The sequence below is a fragment of the Cydia pomonella genome, chromosome 12, assembly GCF_033807575.1.
Source record: "Cydia pomonella isolate Wapato2018A chromosome 12, ilCydPomo1, whole genome shotgun sequence".
Lineage (NCBI taxonomy): Eukaryota > Metazoa > Arthropoda > Insecta > Lepidoptera > Tortricidae > Cydia > Cydia pomonella.
This window is the reverse complement of record NC_084714.1, coordinates 20,566,865-20,592,360: the sequence shown is the minus strand read 5'-3', so window position 1 is coordinate 20,592,360 and position 25,496 is coordinate 20,566,865. Positions and strand designations below refer to the sequence as shown.

At 38.9% G+C, this 25,496-nt stretch overlaps 1 protein-coding gene and 1 long non-coding RNA gene across 2 annotated transcripts in view; both read right to left on the bottom strand.

Moving 5' to 3' along the window:
• The window catches only part of LOC133523818 (tRNA dimethylallyltransferase), a 368,157-nt gene that overhangs the window by 26,959 nt on the left and 315,702 nt on the right, over positions 1-25,496 (bottom strand). The gene's annotated exons all lie outside the window — the stretch shown is intronic.
• LOC133523825 (uncharacterized) lies at positions 11,108-12,338 on the bottom strand. The gene is made up of 2 exons (XR_009800286.1): positions 12,228-12,338; positions 11,108-11,932 (listed from the first exon to the last, which is right to left on the bottom strand). It is a non-coding gene; the product is annotated as an uncharacterized LOC133523825 (long non-coding RNA).

The following is a 25,496-nucleotide window of genomic DNA, read 5'->3' as shown; positions in this document are numbered from 1 at the left end:
GGACAGCGAATATTTCCACCATATATTTACCTTAGGGAGGCACCCACTTTTAATTTATTACTTAATAGCATCATTTGCAGACGTTCATGCTTAATACAAAATTAATTTAGCATTCGAAGCAGTCGAATTATTTAAAACTATCTAATATGTATGTACTGTATAGTATACCCTCTTAAGGCCCAGCCATAGAAATGAAAAATCCAAAATTTGCCACTGGAATTTGAACCTATAGTGCACGGAATACAGTAGATTTTATTTTGTTTAAAAATTGCACGAAACAAAACAAATGCAACTCTGTCCTAATTGAATATGATTTAAATTTCATCGAACTGAATAAGTCCTATAGGTAGGACCTTGGGCCTTACTTTTTTCACCTTCCCACTTAAACGGAGTTTCGTTCTCATTTCAAAACTACGTGTTGGATTGTAATGAAACTTTGCACATAAATTACATGAGCTGTATCTGGGATTGAAATTAGTTTACATCGCTCCACGGTATAAAATAAACGAAATAGAGCAAAAACAAGTTTTGAATGAAAATCTTTATACTCTTTTAACTATGAGTATGATATCTGAAGCTAAATAAAGTAATTACAGCCCTAGATATACCTTATTCTATTGTAAGTATAAAGTTTCAGAGCAATCTAGCTAGTCGTTTAAAAATGGGAGCGTAACTACGTTCGTATGAAGAACCTAAGACAGCTAGGATTATTGTAAACTGTAATCAAATCTAAAAGCATAACCTAATGACCTCGGTCTCTTTAAAGCAAGAGTGAATAGGCTACTACTGAACCGGTGAGCTCCATCTTAGGCCCTGTCTTCACTTTCCATCAGGTGTGACTAGAGCCAATCGCCGATCAGTTTTTAATAAAATAAAATAAAAATCACTTCGTTTGTTTATTTTCTTCTGCTTAAAGTTAGCATTGCAAAAACCAACAGGATATTACGTAGTAAACAAGATTTTTACACACTGACTCACCAAACACGGCTCTTGCGTCATTATTCTGTATGCACTTAGCACCTACGGTTCAATGCACTTTTGAGGAAATTAGCCTCTGTACGTAATGCGATTCGCGAAAAATATACTTGGTATTCAATTCAAGTATCGAGTGCAATAAGGTTCCAAACAAACTGCCTTGAACGAGCCCGTAGTTATTTGGACATTATGGGACCTGTTCACACATTGTTCATTTGCCGCTAAACTAAACGCAAAGAGTAAATGTATATGAAACCGCTCTGCATTTTCTAATGTATAACGGGGAGCGCTCCGAGGAACTGTTCAGATGAATCCCTGCCGCTTCTTGTCGCCATTACCCTACCCGACAACATTCCCATCTTCACCACTTACTCGGTTGGCAGTCCTCAACTGAAGAAACTTCCTGCCTTAAACGGCTGCGTACTCCCGCCTTAAATACCGGCAACGCACTTGCAACGATTGCCTCTGGTATTGCAGGTGTCCATGGGCGGCGGTAATGGCTTCCAGTCAGGCGATTTAACATAAAAAACAGTCCACTCAACCCTTAGCAGCGCTGTTTAACCTGGCCCGCGCCGTCCATACATGACGGCATCGGTAGTGTTAGTGACCCTGCCTATGTAGCCGATGGTCCTGGGTTCAAATCCCGGTAAGGGCATATATTTGTTTGATGAGCACAGATATATGTTCCTGAGTCATGGGTGTTTTCTATGTACATATTATATCGTTGTCCGAGTATACCCACAACACAAGCCATTAGTCAATTATAATAATAATAATTCGGCCTATATACGTCCCACTGCTGGGCACAGGCCTCCTCTCGTGCGCGAGAGGGTTCGGGCTATAGTTCCCACGCAAGCCCAATGCGGATTGGGGACTTCACATACACCTTTGAATTTCTTCGCAGATGTATGCAGGTTTCCTCACGGTGTTTTCCTTCACCGAAAAGCTGGTGGTAAATATCAAATGACATTTCGTACATAAGTTCCGAAAAACGTACGAGCCAGGATTTGAACCCACGACCTCCGGATTGAAAGTCGGACGTCATATCCACTCGGCCACCACCGCTTAATCATAATTTATTAAATAATATTTATTTATTGATTTATACATCTGTAGGCCTAAGATGGTCGGCTCTTTATCATTTGTCACCATGCCTGTCACGTTCTAACAAATATGTAAGCGCGAAAGTGACGGGCATAGTGACAAGTGATAAAAATGGAACCATGCTGCCACCGCTGGAATGATTATTTATGTAATCATATATGATCAATATGATCAATACTTTCAAGATTAAAGGGAAACATAACTCATAATTACAACATCCTGACTCCTCCGTATCCGCCCACGTCTGACTCAGATCCAGCCAAAACCTAGCTTCCTATCTAGTTCTAGGCTAGTGCAATGAACCGCCTGTCTTGCATGCTAACTACTGAAGGCCTACCGCGAACACCGAAGTACGCACATTCCTGGCATCTTGCTCTTTTACTCTAGTTAAGGAAAGATAGAAGTTTTTTTTTTACGAGTTCTTTATTTAACATAATTTAGTACAATGTAATTACTTAATCTAGTGTACATTTCCATCCTAGACAGTAATAACAATAAATTAATACAGTTTAGTGAGCTATAGGCGCTCATTATAAACTTTTTAACAACTTAGTGTTTATAACATTGCCATGGGTAAAATCATACTTACACTAAAGCTTAGAAGTAAGCAACAGCCAGCAGCATAACTATTATTACGTTCGCTCAGATATAGCTCACGTTTGTTGCATACAAAGTACTGTAGTTAAGGAAAGATAGAAGTAAAAGAGAAAGATGCCGGCAATTTGCGAACTTCGGTGTTCGCGGTAGGCCCTCCGACGAAAGCGTGGACGTTGGACGGTTTTATGTGGAATTTGACCATGGAATTAATGATTATGTAGATTGTAAGGAATGTTTTAAAATCGTTAGAAAAAGAGATCGGGTAATAGTAAGGAAAAAGTCTGATATGTCTTAATCTAAGGAAAAAGTGATCAAGCCCTCGGGTGGCCGAGACGTGAATCCCCGTCCCGTGAACGTTTTGGACCCGGGTACGTCCTTAAACTACGTCCATAAGAGAGGTATGGGCATTGTGAATGTCATCTCGCTTTGTGTGGTAGGGCACAGCCAGTGGATGTCATTCCAGATCTAGAGCAGAGCCCAACTGGGGAAGTACCTCCACCTTACAGAAAACAGCAGCCAAATAACACTACTAGACCCTACTCATAGTGTTGTGTTCCTGCAGGTGAGTAAGGTTGCCAGAGCTCAACGAGGGGGGGCGGGTTTAGGGTCGGCAACGCGCATGTAACTCCTCTGGAGTTGCAGGCGTACATAGGCTACGGAGACTGCTTACCATCAGGCGGGCCGTATGCTTGTTTGCCACCGAAGTAGTATAAAAAAAAAAAACGTGAATCGAACGGGCATCTTCAGCTTGCGTGGCTAACGTCCTGACCACTAGACTACCCGGCTGCTAATGGTCACGTTTTGGGCCCTGATCATCAGATAGAATCCAATTTCGCTGGGTTTTCGGCCTTTAGCCCTAATAGTTTCTAATATGGCTTGGATTTAAGCTAAGGCCTTAGGACGAAAGTGGAGGGCCCGCGCGAAATTGCCTTTTCATACCAACGTAGTCCTCATTTTCCTCTCTGTGTATTACATTATTCAAAATATTTTGACACAATTTGTCAATTTGTTGTAGAGATCGGATATGACAGTGTCAAAAGTGACGTTTCTTCAAACAATCTAAATATCATCTACCCATTTCTACGTATCTTAAAGTTCGAATCAGGCCGTATTTCTATTCTATAACACAACCAAATCTGTTGGATTCGTTTTTTTATCATAGGAGGCAAACGAGCACTTCACTTCCACTGTTTAGCTGTGCGAGGTTGGAAGTTGCTGGAGGAACGACGCAGAGTTGAGGACTGCCAACGCCAACCATCTAATGTATTTGGTTGTGTTGAATCCGTATATAAATCTTTGTTACCCAACACTTCCCCGTCTGCCGTCTGACTAACCCTATTGCGAAAGGAAGCGCCATGTTTAGCTCGAGAATGGAGAGCTCGAGCTGCATTATTTAGTGCGCTGTTTTGAGTATCAGTCCCAAGCTTAATCATTTCTTTGTGTCATGTAAGTAACTAGGTATAGTTAGAGTGAAAAAAATGATATAAGAGGCAACCGAGCAGACAAATCGCCTGATGGTAAGCGATTACCGTCGCCTATGGACACCTTTAAGATGAAAGTACGCTCGTACGCTTTAAAGTTTAAAAGTCGTGTCGGAAATACCGCTTCATTTTACAGGTTAGCTTGAGGCAGGAAGTTTCTGAAGAAAGCACAGTTGAGGACTGCCAACCATCTAAGTGCCTTACACTCAGTGTTGGCTGAACGTTAATTAGAATTGAAAATATTAAAAATTAACCATTACAAATTGAGCCGTAAACCGTAACGGACGGTTACAGTTTACGGTTCAATTTCTAATGGAGAATTCAATTCTAATTAACGTTCAGCCAACACTGCCCACACTAGCGTCTCCCGGGCGTCGGCGTCTAGTCAACTGTGTGGCTACTGCTCTGCATAGCGCTCTTTAAACGCTCAAAAGACACTAGTGTGTGGTAGCTCTAAGTGGTGAAGATGGAAATGTTTTTTTCTGCCCTAAACGAAGTGGCCGCATTCCGCCTCCGTCGAGCAGAAAAATAGTATGCGCACCACGGGAGGAAACGTAGGACATTCCATCCCGCGTGTTAGACAATTTTACACGCGGCACGTAATGTCCTACTTTTCCTCCCTTGGAACACAAATAACTATTGACGCGGGTGACATATGTGTTTGGCTATATTTTGACATATGGGTCTTTCCATCTGAAAATAAAAATGTATTGATAATAATAGTTACAAGTCGTCTCGTAGTTAAGTATATTAAACCTACATACAGTCTTAGTTATAATGACAATTATACATATTTACATTTGGAAATTCATTAGGTATATGTTTATTGAGAAGGGTCCTTAAGCTTCATCTACGATTAGGACATCCTTATTGTAGATGAAGCATAAGGACATAAAAAGGAAAGGAAGGAAGATAGAAACGTTTCTATCAGAATTTCTTTTGGAACTTCAGCTGGAAACGTCCTTATTGCACTTGATCCGTTCTGTAATGGCAAGCCACATTTTTTTGAAATAGGAAGATTTTTAACGAAACAGTTACCGTAAAACCACCCAACTATAGTCCAAAGCTCCCAACTGTGGTCCACAAATAAACTCAATTTTTCTCCTTCAGGTGTGTATTTTACTATATGTTTGTAGTTCTAAGGCAAAGTATGTTTATAAATGGAAGGTAAAACTAGGAGTAAACCACAAGGAACATTGGTATAGATACTTAATTTCCTTTTGAACTTGTGGACCATAGTTGCAGTATTGGACTATAGTTGGGTGGTTTTACGGTACTAAGCTAAATTACTAACCCAGCTTAAAGTTTTTCAAACGTTTTATTCCCAAGAATAACTGCATTCACAGATTACGTGAATATGCCTCTTGTGTGAGATTATATTAGTACCTATGTATTATGAAAACACGTTATAGCGGATTATTAATTCCCGGCTAGTTATCTCGCATCTCGTCACGACGCCAGTAGCATGCAATTATGCACTAATGCATGTGATTTGTTCAGCTATTTGTACATTGAACAACCTTGGCCGAAGGCAGCTCGGATACGATGTGCGGCTTCTAGCCCAGAGGGCGTGTGGGTTCAAGCACAGCGGGGCTAATAGACCGCGGGCCAGGCGCATATTTCGTCAGTCATCGCCTCCCGGCTGATACATTGTCAGATGATAGTTTAGATGCTGTTTTAAATTTAAAAAACCGTCAGCCGGTTGTATCGCGGGGGAAAGACCTTCAGCTGTAAAATGAACATGTAAAAAATACGCGCCATACCACTTTATATGCACAAAGTATGCGTAATGTGTAAATTGCGTAATCCGTTTATGGCGTTTCAGGCTGATGAAATGCTACATGCAAAGTGTTATGATTTGTTATTGCTATCATAAAAAGGTAAAGCGCTTATTTTTTACATGTTCATGTGACCAGCTTCTTACCATCGCAATATAATCGGCTGACGATTTTTTACAGTAACAATTAGCATCTGAACTATCATCTGACAAAGTATCAAATGGGAGGCGATGACATTTTTTTTACATGTTTAGGTGGCTGCCATTCCTCAACCCACCAACGCAGCGGCAGCTGACGTCCACGAGGGTTCATCATACATAGCCGTTAACCACTATAGAGATTTCGCCCGTGAGGCGATTGGTCATGGAAATCTGTTCCTGGCTCGCGGTCTATAAGCACGGTCGCATTTTTATAGCCTGTCACCATGCTTGTCACGTTCTAACAAGATGTAAGTGCGAAAGTGACATGCATAGTGACAGGCGATAAAAAAGCAATAATTTTTTTTTTATACTACGTCGGTGGCAAACAAGCATACGGCCCGCCTGATGGTAAGCAGTCTCCGTAGCCTATGTACGCCTGCAACTCCAGAAGAGTTACATGCGCGTTGCCCACCCTAAACCCCCCCCCCCCCTCGTTGAGCTCTGGCAAGGTAAGAATAATACATATCATCGTATTGTAACAGAGTAATCTATAAACATAGGATACCTAAGCTATATTTGTACGTGGGAATCCGTAGTTGGTCAACAGACTACCCTCTGTAGACTACACATATTACTACTAAAACTCTAAAATTATATATTCTCACTAAAACTCTTTATTGTACAAAAACACATATTTAAAGTAACGTATAACTAGGAAAAGCTAAGTTCAAAGATGAACTTTGACCTTTGAGGCATCTATTTCAGCTAACCTTTGAGTAGATGATGAGGAGAAAGTGAGAAAAGGGTGACAGATATAGGTATAGTTCGTATTTTTTGGCATTAGAAAGAACGTACCTAAGCGAACTTGACGTGTCTTTATTAAAATACTCTTTTGAAAAATAAGTCACGGCAAATATGCTATAACCATATACGATTATTTACATGAGTTTGCTTTCATAAGATTTTATTAAAATACTCTTTTGAAAAATAAGTCACGGCAAATATGCTATAACCATATACGATTATTTACATGAGTTTGCTTTCATAAGATTTTTTTATATACATATATTACTTATGAAAGCAATTGCAACTTTTTATTGAAAAATATACATCAAGATTGTTTACCTTTTTTCTAATGCTATATATTCTTTAATGTGCACCATACAGTTAAAAATAGACAGGAAATGAAAAAAAACACTTAAAAGTTAGGTAACAACAGGCGGTATTACTTGGTCTTATTGTGAGTAGCCTGGTTTCCTCACGATGATAAACTTGAATATCAGCAATGTGCGCTCGTGCGTGATAACGTGATGGAACACGTAAGATATTACGTGTTCCGTCTATTGTAAGTGATCTATTGGCTGTGGGTTAGTCATAATGTCATAGCCATATGGTATAGGTGCCGGTAGGAATACAAACGAGCGACCCAAAGGACATAACGTAATTAACCGTGACCGCGACCCAAATGATATAGCCGTGACCACGAGTGAAGCGAGGAGCGGTGTGGTGCTCCGTCTATTGTAAGTGATCTGTGAGCAATGGGTTAGTCATATGGTATGGGTGCCGGCAGGGATAGACACACGAGCGACCCAAATGACATAAGGAGCCGTGACCACGAGTGAAGCGAGAGGCGGTATGGTCTCAGGTAGGTACGCTAGGAGTGAGATACATAAACCTACTTAAATACTTTTGTGAAATAACTACCCAATTCGTATTTATAAGATTGAATGTGTAATTAACAGTAATTAAAATGAACTTGTATTAAATAGGTAATTTTATATTTTGCTTATATTTATTTAAAAAAAATTAGTTCCGTCGAATTTCTTGCATCGATACCTTGTCGGGGATGTGGACCACACACAATGTAAGATGCCCACATTCAAGATGGCTAATCGAAGAATGCCGACGTTCAATCGAAAATGGTGTTTTTGAATTGAATGGAATTTTGAAATTGCCACTGTTTGATGGGTTACAATACAATATTATAGTACCTTCGAGCTGATCTGATGGTGGACACAGGAGGTAGCCATAGGAATTCTGTGATAATTGTTTTTGGTTTTGTATTGTTTTGTTTGTCTACTGAAAGAAAAGTACAGTCGGCGATAAAATGTTCAAAATTAAAAATGTCGTTTTTTTTTTTACAAAATACTTATTACAACCAATGTCCTAATTCTTTCAAGAGACTCATTAAACTTCACTTTTTATCTGTTCCGTAATGCTTTTTTATCTGCTTCCTTTTCCATACTTATATACTTATAGCTGACATTTATTATACAAATATATATATATAATCTGTATTTTAATATATGTTTGTATATTTGTATATGATATATTGTTTTGTTTTGTGTTTATTCTGTGCTAGACTTCTTTTATTGCATCTGGAACACCTACTGACATGACATATTTTTTTTTAAATTCCGCTACCTAAAGGTTGTCTGGAAGAGATCACTTTTTAGCGATAAGACCGCCTGTTGTTTGTTGTTACTGTTTATGTATTGAGGTGTGCAATTAAGAGTATTTGTATTGTATTGTATTACAGTAGGATGGTATTATGCAGCTGTACCTCATAACTTAGGCTCTACATGCACACGCAATCCGCATGCATTGGGAAACGGTCGTGCATCACATGCATCGATAACTGCATATTCACGAGCATTGCGAGATACTAATTAAGAGCATGGCTTTATTCCATATTATTTCTACGTTTGCTGCTGGACTAAATATTAATGGGGCAATCTTTCACAATAGATATATAATGTTAACGGCACCAATCATGGAACATTTAAAAGAAAATTTTGAGTATTTTTGATATTTCACCGACACCTGTAAAAATGTCTACCGCTTTACGCTTTAAAAGTTGAATGTCCAATTGGACCTTTATGTTTATAGGGACTGCTATGCGTTGTCAGCATTCCGCGCGGCTACGGAAGGCCCGACGCATAGCTCGCTCCTCAGTTGTCTCCCGGTCGTGATTGGTGAAATACACGTATTAATTAGTACTGCCGCATTTCGTATTATATACTCCCAGATATCCTATAATGTTTTCTATGTATTTAATGAAATCTACATTTGGTTCCAATATTATTACCCATTTAAAACTGTGGTTTTTTTGCTCCAGTCATGGAATGTATGGCGCCATTCATTTTCAAACTAACAAATATCAATGAAAAATTTCCTCCTCCGGAGTTGCAGGCGTACATAGGCTACGGAGACTGCTTACCATCAGGCGGGCCGTATGCTTGTTTGCCACCGACGAAGCATATAAAAAAAAACTATCACGGTCTTTAATACCGTAAGTATTACACAACCAAATCAGTTTGAACCCTAAATGGCTCATCAATTAACGACCGTGACTGTACATTAAAGAGAAGCAACGAAAAACGAAATCTCTAAAGTACCTAATAAAGTAATAACAATTCTGTACTCAAATCGTTCGCCCTTGGCCGGCTTTGTTTGGCTTGAAAAAAAGTTGAGGAACTGACACAGACACATAACAGTGATAGAACACTCGAACGCGATTATACTGTACAGTGATAACGTACCTACTCACATTATATATTTTAAAATCCGTACACAGTGTCCACACGCAACCATTAATTAATGGTAATTGGGTCAGAAAAGTTCCGGAAAACGGGCGGTTTTTCCTTTGGAGAATATGATGGTTAATACCTATTATATTGACCGAGCGAAAACATTTACTGATCATCACTAAGTAATGATGAATAGCGATGGTTTTAGATAAATACTGACGACTTAAAAAAAACAAATCAAAATATTTCATTAAATAATTTGTTTTTTTTTCCCTAAGTTGTATTATTGTTAACCATTTGAACAATTTTTATTGGGACTTCCAAAATACAGATTTTAAAAGTATAAGGTTTGAGCATGCATTAATATGCACCCTAATTATTATGGATCCTAATGGGTCCAGCAAAAAAAATAATTGAAAAATAGGTTTTAAAGTAGTACATACATCAGTACATACTATTACATCAGTAGTATGTAATTTATTTATTTAAACTTTATTGCACAATAAAAATAAGTACAAATGGCGTTTTCTACCAGTCAACCATAGGGCAAAATAGAAATTCTCGAATGTGAGTGCAATGTGAAAAATAATTCAGAAAACATAACAACTATAAGCAATTTTGGATAACTATTAACAATTTTGGACATTTACAACATAATAATGTACTAATTTGATTTGACCAATGTCGTGCAATTCGATTTCCCATACACACCAACCATACAATTGACAATATAATCAAATTGTAGAAAAATTGCTTTCGCTTCGTAAGTTTTAACACCGATTTTAAAATTTTCAGAAATTGGCATGCTTAGATTGCGGCGTCTATATACATTATATGTCTGCAAGATCTTTCTCTCAAGTAAACAAACTCCATAATGCTTATGTAAATGGGGCACCGTTTAATTTGAGGGCATACCTTTACAAGGTTAAGGGGGAAGGGTGAGGAGTAGGGAGGCAGACTGTTGCAAAAGGGTGGGTAATGTTTTACGGGTCCATGTTAGTAGACTAGACAATCGTTGCTGAATAACAGTGGCGAGGCGTTCATAGAACTCGATGGCTATTACCGGCTTGTCCAATTTGAATGGATAACTCCTTATCGAATTAGGACGGACAAATTTCCTCTCCTACGCGTGGTGGCCAGCAGGCTGGATTGTCCATTCCAGCAACACTGGATGAAATTACATGTCCGGTGACAGCGGGCAATCTAGACTGCGCATTTAGGATTGTAAATTATTTTTAGTTTTTATTTTAGCCTTAAGTAATACTAAATTTTTTTTATTGTTGTTACACGGTTACTAGCCAAGATATGAATACCTAATGTGTCTGAAATAAAGTTTTCAATTCAAAAATTAGCTGGCCTTAACCTTGGGAGGCCCAGTGTCTTAAATATATTACATAGAGTTTGGACTCTGTACATGTAGTGCTAAAGTTAAAATTTGCCAGAAAAGGATGACGTCAAATGCCATGAGTCCTATATAATAAATAAATAATAATAAATAAATAAATATTATAGGACATTATTACACAAATTGACTAAGTCCCACAGTAAGCTCAATAAGGCTTGTGTTAAGGGTACTTAGACAACGATATATATAAATATTTATAAATACTTAAATACATAGAAAACACCCATTACTCAGGAACTAATATCTATGCTCATCACACGAATAAATGCCCTTACCAGGATTTGAACCCGGGCCATCAGCTTCGTAGGTAGGGTCACTAGTTCACTACCCACTAGGCCAAACCGGTCGTCAAGATTATATCGACATTTGATCCCCAGAAAAATCAAGATCGATTGACATTACTTACAAAAAATTGTCAAGTAGCTAATTGTGTGTTCGGCGATGAATGATGATGTCTTATTTTTTTGGGTGTAGCTGTCAGTCGACTTACATGCGTATGTAAAATTTCAGCTCAATCGGAAATCGAGAAGTGGGTCAAATTTAGCTTTCATGATTTGACCCACACCAACTAAAACACAGGCAAACATACTAATATGTTTTTTTTTGTATTTTACTAAATACTAATACTAACACGGCAAGTTAAAAAAGCGGCCAAGTGCGAGTCGGACTCGCGCATGAAGGGTTCCGTACCATTTGAGACGTATTAAAAAAAATCTACTTGCTAGATCTTGTTCAACATTTTACCACTTTGGACACACATTTTACCACTTTGGAAGTGTCTCTCGCGCAAACTATTCAGTTTAGAAAAAAATGATATTAGGTACCTAAATATCATTTTTGAAGACCTATCCATAGATACCCCACACGTATGGGTTTGATGAAAAAAAATTTTTTTTTTAATTTTATGACGTATTAAAAAAAACTACTCACTAGATCTCGTTCAAACCAATTTTTGCTGGAATTTTGCATGGTAATGTATATCGTATATTTTTTTTAGATTTTTCATTCTGTTATTTTAGAAGTTACGGGGGGGGGGGGGGGGGGACACACATTTTTTCACTTTGGAAGTGTCTCTCGCGCAAACTATTCAGTTTAGAAAAAAATGATATTAGAAACCTCAATATCATTTTTGAAGACCTATCCATAGATACCCCACACGTATGGGTTTGATGAAAAAAAAATTTTTTTTTAATTTTATGACGTATTAAAAAAAAAACTACTTACTAGATCTCGTTCAAACCAATTTTCGGTGGAAGTTTGCATGACAATGTATATCATATATTTTTTTTAGTTTTTTTCATTCTGTTATTTTAGAAGTTACGGGGGGGGGGGGGGGACACACATTTTACCACTTTGGAAGTGTCTCTCGCGCAAACTATTCATTTTAGAAAAAAATGATATTAGAAACCTCAATATCATTTTTGAAGACCTATCCATAGATACCCCACACGTATGGGTTTGATGAAAAAAGATTTTTTTGAGTTTCAGTTCTAAGTATGGGGAACCCCCAAATTTTTTTTTTTTTTCTATTTTTATGTGAACATCTTAATGCGGTTCATAGAATACATCCACTTACTAAGTTTGAACAGTATAGCTCTTATAGTTTCGGAAAAAAGTGGCTGTGACAGAATCGGACAGACAGACGGACATGACGAATCTATAAGGGTTCCGTTTTTTGCCATTTGGCTACGGAACCCTAAAAAGCTTGTAATTTTTTTTACCGAAATGCAACTTGCACATTGCTTAAAATTGCACCCTAATTATTCTACGGTAAGGTACAGTTTTACATAACATCTAATTGTTTTGTAGGTATTTACCTGATATTTACATAATTATAGCACCCATATGTAGATAAAGGTAATTGTATCAATTACTGATACATTTAGGGTAATATGGGTAGATAAGGCTTTTGAGTAACACATTTAAAATTGATAAGTCTTTTTTATGGTTTCGTTTTGTTATGGTAGTTTTAGAAGGAAAATTACTAAAATTAGTACCATTCGTGAAGACAGTTGACTCATTCGTAAACTTTATTGACCGATCGAAGCGAAGTATGGCAGTCCGTCTTTTCTCCACTACAGGTCGCATTTTTCAACGGATTTTCGTGAAATTTTGGGAGCATTTCCGATAATTACCTATACATTATAAATAAATATTGACTAAGTTCCACGGTAAGCTCAATAAGGCTTGTGTTGAGCGTACTTAGACAACGATATAATTAACATTTAAATATTTATAAATACTTAAATACATAAAAAACACCCATGACACAGGAACAAATATCCGTGCTCATCACACGAATAAATGCCCTTATCAGGATTTGAACCCGGGACCATCGGCTTCATAGGCGGGGTCATTACCCACTAGGCCATACCGGTCGTAAAATCTATTAAAAAAAACATATAGAATATAAATATGATTGTTTTGTAAATTGACAACATGATTAGGCCCTGAATCGCTGTCAAACTTCAGTTTTGTAGGAAGTTTCCTTTCTGTACTATTATTTATTTTACAGTACATATGGTGCTACTTTATAGCACTAGTGCGAAAATTAGCATATTACGTTACTGTGTCGAACATTTAAAGGGCCATATGTACTGTAAAACGTTGTACGATACATGTGCGAATAGGTAATTCGCAACTCGTGTCGATTTAAAACACTCCCTTCGTTTGTGTATCGCCACTCGTTTTGAATTTCCTTTTTTTCGCACTTGTATCGTAATGTACTATTAGAGCACCGAGGCAAATTCCTCTTCCCGTAACCCGTAAACACAAATTGTCTTTAACGAAGCCAGAGTTTCATACCAAAAACGCATTCAAAATGTATTTAGATACGCAAAAGGTTAAAATGGTAACGACCTTCCATAATACTTACCGAGTTAAGTTACCACTGCGAACAAAAAAACAGCGTTTTCTAAAAGGTCTCATAATATACGCGAGGAAGTCGCCTACGCCGTTTTGTGTGAAAGGCGACAGGTGGGCGTATACAGGCTGGTTGGAAATAGCTACCGTAAAACCACCCAACTATAGTCCAAAGCTCCCAACTATGGTCCACAAATAAACTCAATTTTTCTCGTTCAGGTGTGTACTATATTTTTGTAGTTCTAAGGCAAAGTATGTTTATAAATGGAAGGTAAAACTAGGAGTAAACCACAAGGAACATTGGTATAGATACTTAATTTCCTTTTGAACTTGTGGACCATAGTTGCAGTATTGGACTATAGTTGGGTAGTTTTACGGTATTAAATTAATTGGCAAAGTTATACGGGATTTATTGAGCGAGATATGTAACGTTTTTATAATTGACAGTAATGGATTCTGGATTAAGTTTTTTTTTTATATTTGGAGACAAGCTTACACAGATCGACCTAACTAACTTTTGTAACTTTTTGGTACGGAACCCTAAAAATGCAGTTGACCATTAAAATAAAAAAACCCTCTATGAAAAAACCATTACATGAGACCAATTAAAATACCTAAAGTACCTACTCCCCAGGTAGAAATTACAAACTTAAAAATCAAATGAGCCTGTAACAGACACCGTCAAGTGAGATTAGTGTCAATGCCTGTTTAAAAAAAACCAGAAGCACCCTGTTTTCCCGTAGGGGCGCAACAGGTGGCCGACGCACGCGCCTGCTGCCGTAGATTTGCGTTTGTACCCACACAGGCACGTATGAAGAGTTATCGTAAGTGTTGTGTACAAGTCAAAGGATAATTCAGCCGAATATTCGTATTCGGCCAACTCCATGCCCATCTCTTTTTTTATGATATGAGCAGACGAATCGCCTGACGGTAAGAGATTATCGTCGCAAATGGGCGTCCATTTGCGACATAAAACACCTAAAGGATTCACATGGGGGCTTTCGTCACTATCTATTTTTGATGCTAACTGTATATATCCCTAATGCGTCAATCCTGACTGAATTAAAAATCCAGTGCCGGTTGTCATCCATTTGTCTCCAGCGGATCCTTAGTTACTTTGGACACGTAGCCAGACGGGAGCTGGACAACTTCGAAAAGCGCATTATGTTTGGCATGGTGGATGGAGGACGGGGTAGTGGACATCCACCAAGCTGGGTGGACATTGTTAAGAAGGTCTGCCAGGGATCTAAACAGGCGCCTATTATTATTAGGAAGGCGGAAAATCGTGCAGAATGGAGGCTCTTGGTGCACAAAATAATGATCTCATATGGTCGCAAACCTCAGTCATGAGGAAACGAGGAAGAAGAAGAAGTATCCCAAAGAAGGCACCATACTTGACGGAGAATTCGGCATGAAAACTAAGCGAGGTGGAGCTATTTCTGTTGGTCGGTCAAGGAATTTAATGCCAGTACCATTTCGTACCGTACCTTGTAACAGTGACAATCAATTTGTATAAGTCGCTAGGGACGGGACCTCATAGGCTCATACTACTATAATTGTGACAAGGTACAAAATGGTCCCAGGTCCCAGCTTCAAAGGACTGTAGACTTGAGTATGGTTTTAATTTCAACTCGATACCTCCACGCGTTCCCGAGATAAAGGGTCTTGACAGACAGATAGACGGACGGACGGACAACAAAGTGATCTCATAAGGGTTTCGTTTTTTCTTTTTGAGGTAAGGAACTCCAAAAATTATGGCGTTGCCTAAGCCTTACAAGCCTGAATTAGCTATGAATTGTATTTGAAAAAATAAAACATAATTTAACTTATTCAGGTTTCGTAAAGTGTAATGAATAAGGAGGTTACACCTTAAACCTCATTAGTGACGCCATCTTTGCATAGAGAATCGCCGCCATCTTGTCCTGCCTTTAAATGAATACTCTACTCATTAATTAGTGCACACTTACTGTCTTTAGCGAGTCATTAAGTAAATTAGTTAAAAGTCGAACATTTATTGCGTAGACAGGTGCCCTTTTAGTAGTTATAAATCCATTTAATATGTGACATTAAACGAAATGATCCTATTTTGGAACAAAAACTGTTGATGTAAAAAACCGTCAAGAAGACCTCGTTTTAGAAAAAGTTAGGACAAATATTAAAAAACCATACGCTTGAGAAAGTTGCTGGCTGTGTCGTTGACATTTATAAGGTTTGTTTTTGTCTGACTTATAAATAAGGTTTGTTAAGTATATATCGTGTCATCCACGATGACGCGCAAATTTGTCGAATCTAACCTTTAATAACATGGCAATACGAGTCAAGGCTCGCGTCGTCGTGAATGACACACAACAAAAAAACAAAACGGAAGGTAGTTATAACCCCTTAATATATAGACAGACGGACCATTTTAACACCAAGCGCTGTCAAATCAGGGTTGCTCCATTAGAATTATATATTATCATGTTATTTTTATTTAAAATTTTATGATATACGAGGCAGACGAGCAGACAATTACCTTCGCCGGCTTCGCCCATGGACACCTGCAACACCAGAGGGGTTGCAAGTGCGATGCCGGTTTTAAGATGGGAGTACGTTCTTTTCTTGAAGGTTTGACGGTCGTATCGGTCCGGAAATACCGCAGGCGACAGTTCATTCCACAGTTTAGCTATGCGAGGCAGGAAGTTTCTGGAGAACGCACAGTTGAGGTCTGCCAACCCTCAGTGTGGCTAAGTGGGTGGTATATACTGAAATTTCGGTAGCTCATCAGTTGATTTATTGGCAGGCTGTATCTCATGAACCGTGATAGTAAGCCAGTTTAAATTTCTACAGATTATGTATTTCTGTTGCCGCTCTATAACAACAAATACTAATAACAGAATAAAATAAATAATTAAGGGGGCTCCCATACAAAAAAGTGATTTTTAGATAATGGTTCGTGCGCGAGTCGAAATGAAATAATCATTTCAAATATTATAATTTCATTAGCATAGTACGACACTGAGAGCAAAAACTATGAATACGAATATAATTTGTTCATTTTCAATACAGCCATAAACCGAGCGAGTGACAACCCTGCGTGTGGCGTCGCGTGCGCAGCGCACCTGCTGTAGCGGCTGTGAAACACGCTAGGGCTGTGCCAACAGTTAAATTAATCCAACCACACTTACGGTCTTTTAATCTAAATTAGTAAAGTTAATGGCTAATGACAAAATTAGATACGACATATCATCAAAAGGGCCAAGATTAATAGATAATGTACTTTTGAGTAACAAAGCCTTATAGTCCTTATGCCATTATTCTTGTTTGCGTTAAATTAGTACAGTCAGCATCAAAAGTAGCGGAGCAAACAAGGTTTCAAAAGTATTTACCATTCTGTAACAGCTTAACAAAAGTTGATGTTTCTATATGTACAACAATTTAGACTGTAAAAGATATACTTTTGAAAGTAAATTTTAGAGAATTATCTTAATTTGGAAAAGTTATTCAGAATATCAGATACTTTTGGCGCGTTGTTTCATCCGCTACTATTGATGCTGGCTGTACTTCCATGTCCCGTTTTCATACTAAAGTCCATTCCCCTTTTTACACAAATTATGTAATGTCTTTCGGGATTCAAATCTCGATACCAAAATCCATGTAAATCGGTTCAGCAGATTAATTAATTCATGTACCTACATAAAGGCGACTCTTCGTGAACGTATCGTTGGTACTAATTAAGGTTCCGTTTTTGTAGGATCTGACACATCCACCAACACCAGGGCTCCACATATTCCTTATTATTCACAGTAAATAGTACCTATTTCCAGCTTAGGTTTATAAGCCAGGAAAAGAAATTATGATGTTATAAATGTAAGCTTAGACTTTAAAAAAATTGCTAGAAATAATTAGGTACCTACAAATACGATATTCCCGACGTAATTAAGACAGGTGTTTTAGTAATGACGATGTTTATTTATTCATTGATTTAATCTTTATTGCGAAATAGAAAAAGTTAATGTATAAACAATTATGTTTATAGTCGAAAGTCATGAGACTTTTCCATAGAAAATAAACTATTGTCTTGGCTCCTCTACACGATGGGCCATTATACTGGCCCACTAAGATGACTAATGGGCCAGCGTGTAAAGAGGGTAGTGGTGTCTGATGGGTTATGGATGGCGCGGCGGGATCGAGATGGGATGGCCACGGTATCGGTTTTTCGTCCGCTCTACACGATGACCTAGCGTAGGCCAGTCTAAGGGACGCAGCTATGCGGTGAAATGAGATAGCAATATCACTTGCTCCCTCTAAAGCATAAACGCGTCCCTTGAACTGGCCTACACTGGGCCATCGTGTAGAGGAGCCATAAGCATCTACACGTGTCCTATTCCATAGAGCATGCTCTCAATCATAGCATGGCCATCTCGCTGGTTCAGCGCTGGGCTATCGTGTAGAGGAGCCATAACTATCGCAGGGCCATCTCGCTGGTCCAGGGCTGGGCCATCGTGTAGAGGAGCCATTATATTTCTTATTGCTGTTTGGTGTAATACTTTAAATTAGAACTACCTATTCAGTTTCTAGCTATACCTAGTTAGAGTGAAATACGGTATATGGTTAACGGCTTCCTAGCCTATTCGGTAGAGATACATCCTTTGAAGCAGGAGGTCCCGGGTTCGAATCCCGGTAAGGGAATTTATTTGTAAAGGTTGATTTATGAATAAGGGCCATAAATTGGTATAGGTTTAAGCCTGATTGTACCTGCATCTACGTAGCTAGGAGTCCCTAGCTCGAATCCCGTAAAGGGTAAAATCACGGGTAAATAGTATTTTAACTCATGAACCTGTACTTCGTTTTATTTCACATCCGGTGAGTAAGGTTGCTACAGCTCAACGAGGGGGGGGGGGGATTTAGGGTCGGTAACGCGCATGTAACTCCTATGGAGTTGCAAGCGTACATAGGCTACGGAGACTGCTTACCATTAGGCGGGCCGTATGCTTGTTTGCCACCGACGTAGTATAAAAAAAAAGAAGTCCACAAAAGTGCGAGATTCACAGACACGTATGAGATTCTAACAGCCAGTGGCGTCAACCAGTCAAAGTCAAGTATAAATCAGTATATTCGTCAGGAGGGTACAACCATAAATCAGCAACAGGCTTCGTCGTTACACACAAACAATAAAGCTATCCGCAACAGACTTCGTCATTTTCTCTTATGTTAATTAAGGTAGAAGTACTAGTGCTCGACGCTGCACTAGTCACCGACATGGGCACTTTATTTCATGGAAATATAGGTTACATTTGAACAACGAAGATTTTTCTGTATTCGAACTTAATCCTTGTCACTTTGACGTAAAGTGCCCATGTCGAGTACTAGTGCAGCGTCGAGCACTAGTACTTCTACCTTATTATAAGTAATTTTAAAGGACCGCCCCGAATCGCATCCGGCCCAAAGGTTCCCATCACACTAGCTGCGTTTCCACGCTGTGTATAGCCAACTAAATCCCCTGCACCAGATACGACCCGGTGCGTGGATCGCAGCCCCATATCCCCAGTCAAGTATATTACCATTGTTTTCCAACTCAATCCCCAACGTTTTTCCTTTATCACTAAAACGAAAAAATGTTGGCTTGTGGAAAATACCACAAAGTTATTGCAAACAAAAAACTCTTTGAAAATTTAAAACTTTAAGTACTTAAGTAAAGCAGGTGTAACCCCATTAAAAATTGACACCATTCTGACGTCTATGAGCTGTCAAAATTAATTAAAATGATATTTGTACAGCCCGTCGAACGGCTTTCTTCCGATAAAAACTCGAAGGTTCCATACAAGATACATACAAATGGTGTGTAAAAAGTGAACGCGAACATGCGGACAGATGTTTGGTGCTGCCCGATCGATTATACGGCCTATCACGCGAGTAGGTGCCCATTATAGGGTTCCGTGAGCATGCATTCCAGTATCAAGAAACCATAATGACCCTAGAACCTAAATGGTCGCGTACTGTGTGGTTGAAGAGGAATTTCCTCCCGCGGACGCTTCGGCTGTGGAATGAGCTGCCTGCCGAGGTTTTCCCGAGGGGCTCTACAGTATGGGGTTCTTCAAAAAAGGAGTGTACAGGTTTTTAAAGGGTCGGCAACGCGCATGTAATATATCTGGTGTTACAGGCGTCCATAGGTGCGCGCTTATCATCAGGCGGGCCGTATGCTTGTTTGCCACCGACGTGGTATAAAATAATGACGACCGATCTGGCTTAGTGGGTAGTGACCCTGCCTATAACGCCGATGGTCCTGCGTTCGAATCCCGGTAAGGGCATTTATTTGTGTGATGAGCACAGATATTTGTTCCTGAGTCATGGATGTTTTTTATGTATTTAAGTATTTGTATATTATATATATTGTTGTCTGAGTACCCACAACACAAGCCATAATTTAAGTCCAAAACATTTCTTATTACGGAACCCTTCTTGTCCTCAAGATACACCTTACACACTTGTTCCTCTTCTACGCAGATGTTACCTTCTTCATTATAATTGTATGTTTATTTGTATGTTTCCGCTGTAATGGGCACCAATGTGGCGAATACCCCAATGCATAATGCCTTACTGTAAAACAGGATTAATGTACGCGTAGTATCTATGAGACTTATAGCGTTTTGGATAGGAATAGCGATGTCATCGCATATCGATTTTGCATGGAGCCCATTAAATGCTAACTTTTAACAGGTGGTTTTTATCTATTAATAGTGTTATTAAGGAGTTGCATATGTTTTCGTTACCACGGAATCTCAAATGCAAAGTTGTTATTGTAAATGTTAAGTTTATTTTTGTTTGCTTTCTACTTATTGGGAGTGTTAGCGAAATTCTCCATTTTAGCTTGAGCAAAATGCTTCCTTATGTCCGGATCTTCTCCTCTGCAGCTCGCATTTCTTAAACGATTCTCGTGGAATTAATAATATTTATGTCGTTTCGTTTGATGGAAAATATTTTGAATGGTAGTGGGACTGGGCAGGCCATGTACGACGTATGCACCAACAGAGGTGGGCTAAACTAGCCACGGAGTTGGTGCCACAACGTAAACGCCGGCATAGTCCTCCTAAGAGGAGATGGCGGGACGACCTGGACTCATTTCTCAGCAACTGGACGGACGCTGCAGTTCATCGGGAAGATTGGAAGTCTAGGGGGGAGGCCTTTGCCCAGCAGTGGGACACTTTATTGGTGACCTTAGCCATTGGACAAACCCTGAAATCCCACGTAGGGCTACTTCTCAGAAATGCTCTGACGTTATATTATATATTTTTTTAATTAGCCCAAAAGATAAAAAAATATTTTTTTCTAACAAAAGTTATTTGCAATAATCGACAACAAAAAGAAACACACTGTGTTAATCTTTGGCAGTGTCTTTGACAATTTGTTCGAAATATTTGATAATGGTGACATTTTTCAAAAGTCAGAAGCTTATTTAGTGTCATAAATAAAAAAGATAATCAAAAAGGTTGAAGAAGGTTCCATACTATTCTTTGAGGATAGGAGCTAACTAACACATACAGGCTGCTCCAAAGTAAAAATTGGTAATTTGTTAATTTCTTTGAAACCGCTACACCGGCTGTTATGATACTTTGTACACTGGTTCTAAATACCCTAATGCATATGTACCTTTCGGCTTTGTCCAATGGCTAAGGACACACTTTATGCTCGTTAAAAAAACAAACATTTTGAATGGTAAAAATTGACCAGTGCACTGGCACTGTTATAATGATTCAACGAAGTAAGTATTTTTTTAAAGCCTATGAAGGTTTTCGCGAGGTCCACAGCTCACCGAACCACTAGTTTAATATTTAACTTTTTATCATATTTGACATCAATTTTCAGTTCTCATTAACCCACGGAACAGGTTTTCTGTACATTAGCATTTCTTTTGCCCCGTGCCATTAAGATTCTTGTTGGTAATGTAAACGGTATTCTAGGGTTTTAATTGTTCAGTCAAAGCAATTATTTTTAGTACTTATGCAAATTAAAGCTATTCGCATTATCGTTAGCTTTTTACAATTATACCTATTTCTATTAATATACATTCCAGGTGCTCAAAGCTCTGTTGTAGAAAGTCATATTATATTTTCATTGACATATTTTACATATTTCTTCATTGAAACTCAGTGACTCGGCGGTTTTTAATCATTTATTGAGAAACAAACAGTCAATCATTAACATTATAAATAACAACAGTCGATAAATCAACAGAATATAGACCTATAGTTTCCTTATTATATATATCAAACATACGTAAATAGCACGTAAACTAATGCATATTTAGATACATAAAATTTCGCAAATTTTTTTTAATCCTTTAAACAACTTTTTTAGCGTCGCGTCGCATAGTCCTTGACAGTAGCAACAGTATCCTGTAGGGCTAAGATGGTCGGCTCTTTATCATTTGTCACCATGCCTGTCACGTTCTGACAAGTATGTAAGTGCGATAGTGACGGGTATAGTGACAGGTGATAAAATTGGAACCATGCTGCCACTGCTGAGTGTGATAGCGCGATAGCGGGTAAGCTGGTTGTCGTTAGTCGTTATAAGTAGCACTGGTCGAACCTGCATCGTTCCTTACTTTCATATGAAATGTAAACGATCTAGTAAGTTAGGCAATTGTTTCTAACATAGTTTTAATTTTAAGTTCCTGCGTGCACTAAATGTTTGATAAATCTTTTATGGATTTCAGTGGTCCGAAATAAATGATTTTCATTTTTATGTGTTAAGCTTATCAATTCCCTACTTCACTTATTCGAAAATATTTATGGGACTTATTTTAAGTATTTAACTTGCAATGTTTGTACGTACGTCTATACGTATGTTTGTATGTTCGGGTCAAATCTTGCAAGTTACATTAGACCCACTTCTCTTGTGTAAGTCGACAATGCAATATTATGGTACCATCGAGCAGATCTAATGATGGACACAGAGCTGGCCATAGGAAGTCTGTGATAAAACAATGCAACCAATTGTGTCTGACTTGTCGCCTCTAGGATGGGAGTATTTACGCTTGTCTTCAAGGTTCGTATATCGTACGGAAGGTGGAGATAAGGAATGGAATCTCCATGTACCAAAAAGTGTCGTCAAAACACCTTAAATAGGTGGCGCTACAGTACCTAGAATACTTGAAAAGAAAATCAAAGCATAGACAGCGCACTTCACTCCGTCAATAACGCCTAGGTTCTTAGCTACTCTAGCGCTACTCTGGAGAGATTTGGAACTATTATTTATAGCTGACTACTGGACACTTTTGCATAAGTTCTGCCTATGGAGATTGTATTCCTTAACTCTACCTTCCATACTATATCGCTTTACCTAAGTGACAATCCTCTTAGCTAAGCTTCCTGGATACATTCACACCCACATCTACACGGACCCCTAAACAGCTTACAACCAGATTAACCTCCACAACCCGTTGTCGTAATTAAGGGCCTCGCCACCCGTATGTGTCCTCGGTAAAAAACGTAAACACTAGCACCTGCGCGCGCGCCGAGATTGGCAGGTGCGCGCCCATCTGCCGCGCAGGGGTGGTAATGTAGTACAGGGTGCGCGGGACAAAGGATTTTAACTTTTAAGGTTGTTTTTTTATTGTATTGACAATTGACATACGAAAATATCGGGACGTAATTTTTTGGCTGTGCGTCTGACCAAGTTCGATGATAAAATTGTGCGGCACTGTAATGAGTAATAGTGTAAGTTGGTTCGTTACTTATTTACTAAGTCTATTTATTTGTCTAATATTAATTTTTTTGAATATCGCACATCATTTGGTCGCGGTTTCGCGGTGTGTGCCCCCCGCCGGGCACACAAAGGGGAATATACCGGTTTCGCCCAAGCACCCTGTACAAGTAAAGGTACTAGTAATACAATGTCTAGTGAACATTGAACATAAATAAGGTAAGCCAGCAGGCTAATTGCGAAATGCTGTCGCCGTATATCAAATGCTAAAAGATGATTCACGCTAGAGCGATCCGGGTCGGGGCCCAGGGGCCAAGCTAAGATGAGAATCGTTTGCAGAAAACAAAACAAAACGCTAGCATGAAATTTTTTTGTTTGTTTTGATTTGTCTCTTTTATGTTAACCTGTTTATGTTGACATACATATAGGTACATACATACATAAACGGAAATGATAGCCTGACGTTTCGTTTCCTGCAAACGACGACGGGTAGGCAGCCGATATTTCGTTTTCAAAACACAGCCACGCTTCGGCCTAGACCCGGATCGTTCTGGCGCGAGTCATCCTCAAAGCGTCTCTCTGAGGATAACCCATAATTTTTGTCTATGGAATTTAAAATAATGATCGTCTTCCTCGCGTTGTCCCAGCTTTTTGCTACGGCTCATGGGAACCTGGGGTCCGATTGGCAAATAATCCCAAGAATAAGCGTAGGCAGGTTGGGTTTGAATTGAATCGGCGGCCTCCGGATTGAAAGTCGCACGCTTTTACCGCTTGGCTAAAATCGCTTCTTGAAATATTGATCGTTGACCTTTAAGGCTTATCTATTCCCTATTACGCACAAACTATTCCCTATTTAGATATTCTTGTTTTTATAAGAACTAGATTACTTTATAGAGCGCTAAAAACGGCGCTAAACAAACGCCTAGCATACAAAATCGGCAACAATAAACGCAATAATCAAAACGGTCAGACACAGATAATTTCTTTCTCATTCCGTTCCCAAAATTTCGTTACGGCTACCGCAGTGCCTTACGTGAGCGAATAACTCGCGAACGCGAAGCGGCGTGGCGCGGCGCGGGTGAATCAATCATACCTATGGAAGTGTTCTACGTGAGCGATCTCGTTGCGAACGCAAATGGCCTGGGCCGACGCACCGCGCCGCCGCGCTATGGTCACCTTCTGTCTCCATCATCAGATCAGCTTGATGGTACCATAATATTGCATTGTCACTCCACTTACGTATGCAAATTTTCATCTTCTTCGAAAACCGGGAAGTGTGTGAAATTTAACTTGCAAGATTTGATTACTGACCGACAGACAGACAACGGGACAGGTGAAACCAAATAAAAGCTTGTAAAATACGTGAGTAACCCATTTTTAGGGTTCCGTAGCCAAATGGCAAAACACGGAACCCTTATAGATTCGTCATGTCCGTCTGTCTGTCCGATTATGTCACAGCCACTTTTTTCCGAAACTATAAGAGCTATACTGTTCAAACTTGGTAAGTAGATGTATTCTATGAACCGCATTAAGATGTTTACACAAAAATAGAAAAAAAAAACAATAAATTTTGGGGGTTCCCCATACTTAGAACTGAAACTCAAAAAATCTTTTTTCATCAAACCCATACGTGTGGGGTATCTATGGATAGGTCTTTAAAAATGATATTGAGGTTTCTAATATCATTTTTTTCTAAACTGAATAGTTTGCGCGAGAGACACTTCCAAAGTGAAAAAAAGTGTGTCCCCCCCCCCCCTGTAACTTCTAAAATAACGGAATGAAAAATCTAAAAAAAATATATGATATACATTACCATGCAAACTTCCAACGAAAATTGGTTTGAACCAGATCTAGTAAGTAGTTTTTTTAATACGTCATGAATGGTACGGAACCCTTCATGGGCGAGTCCGACTCGCACTTGGCCGCTTTTTTCTTCAATA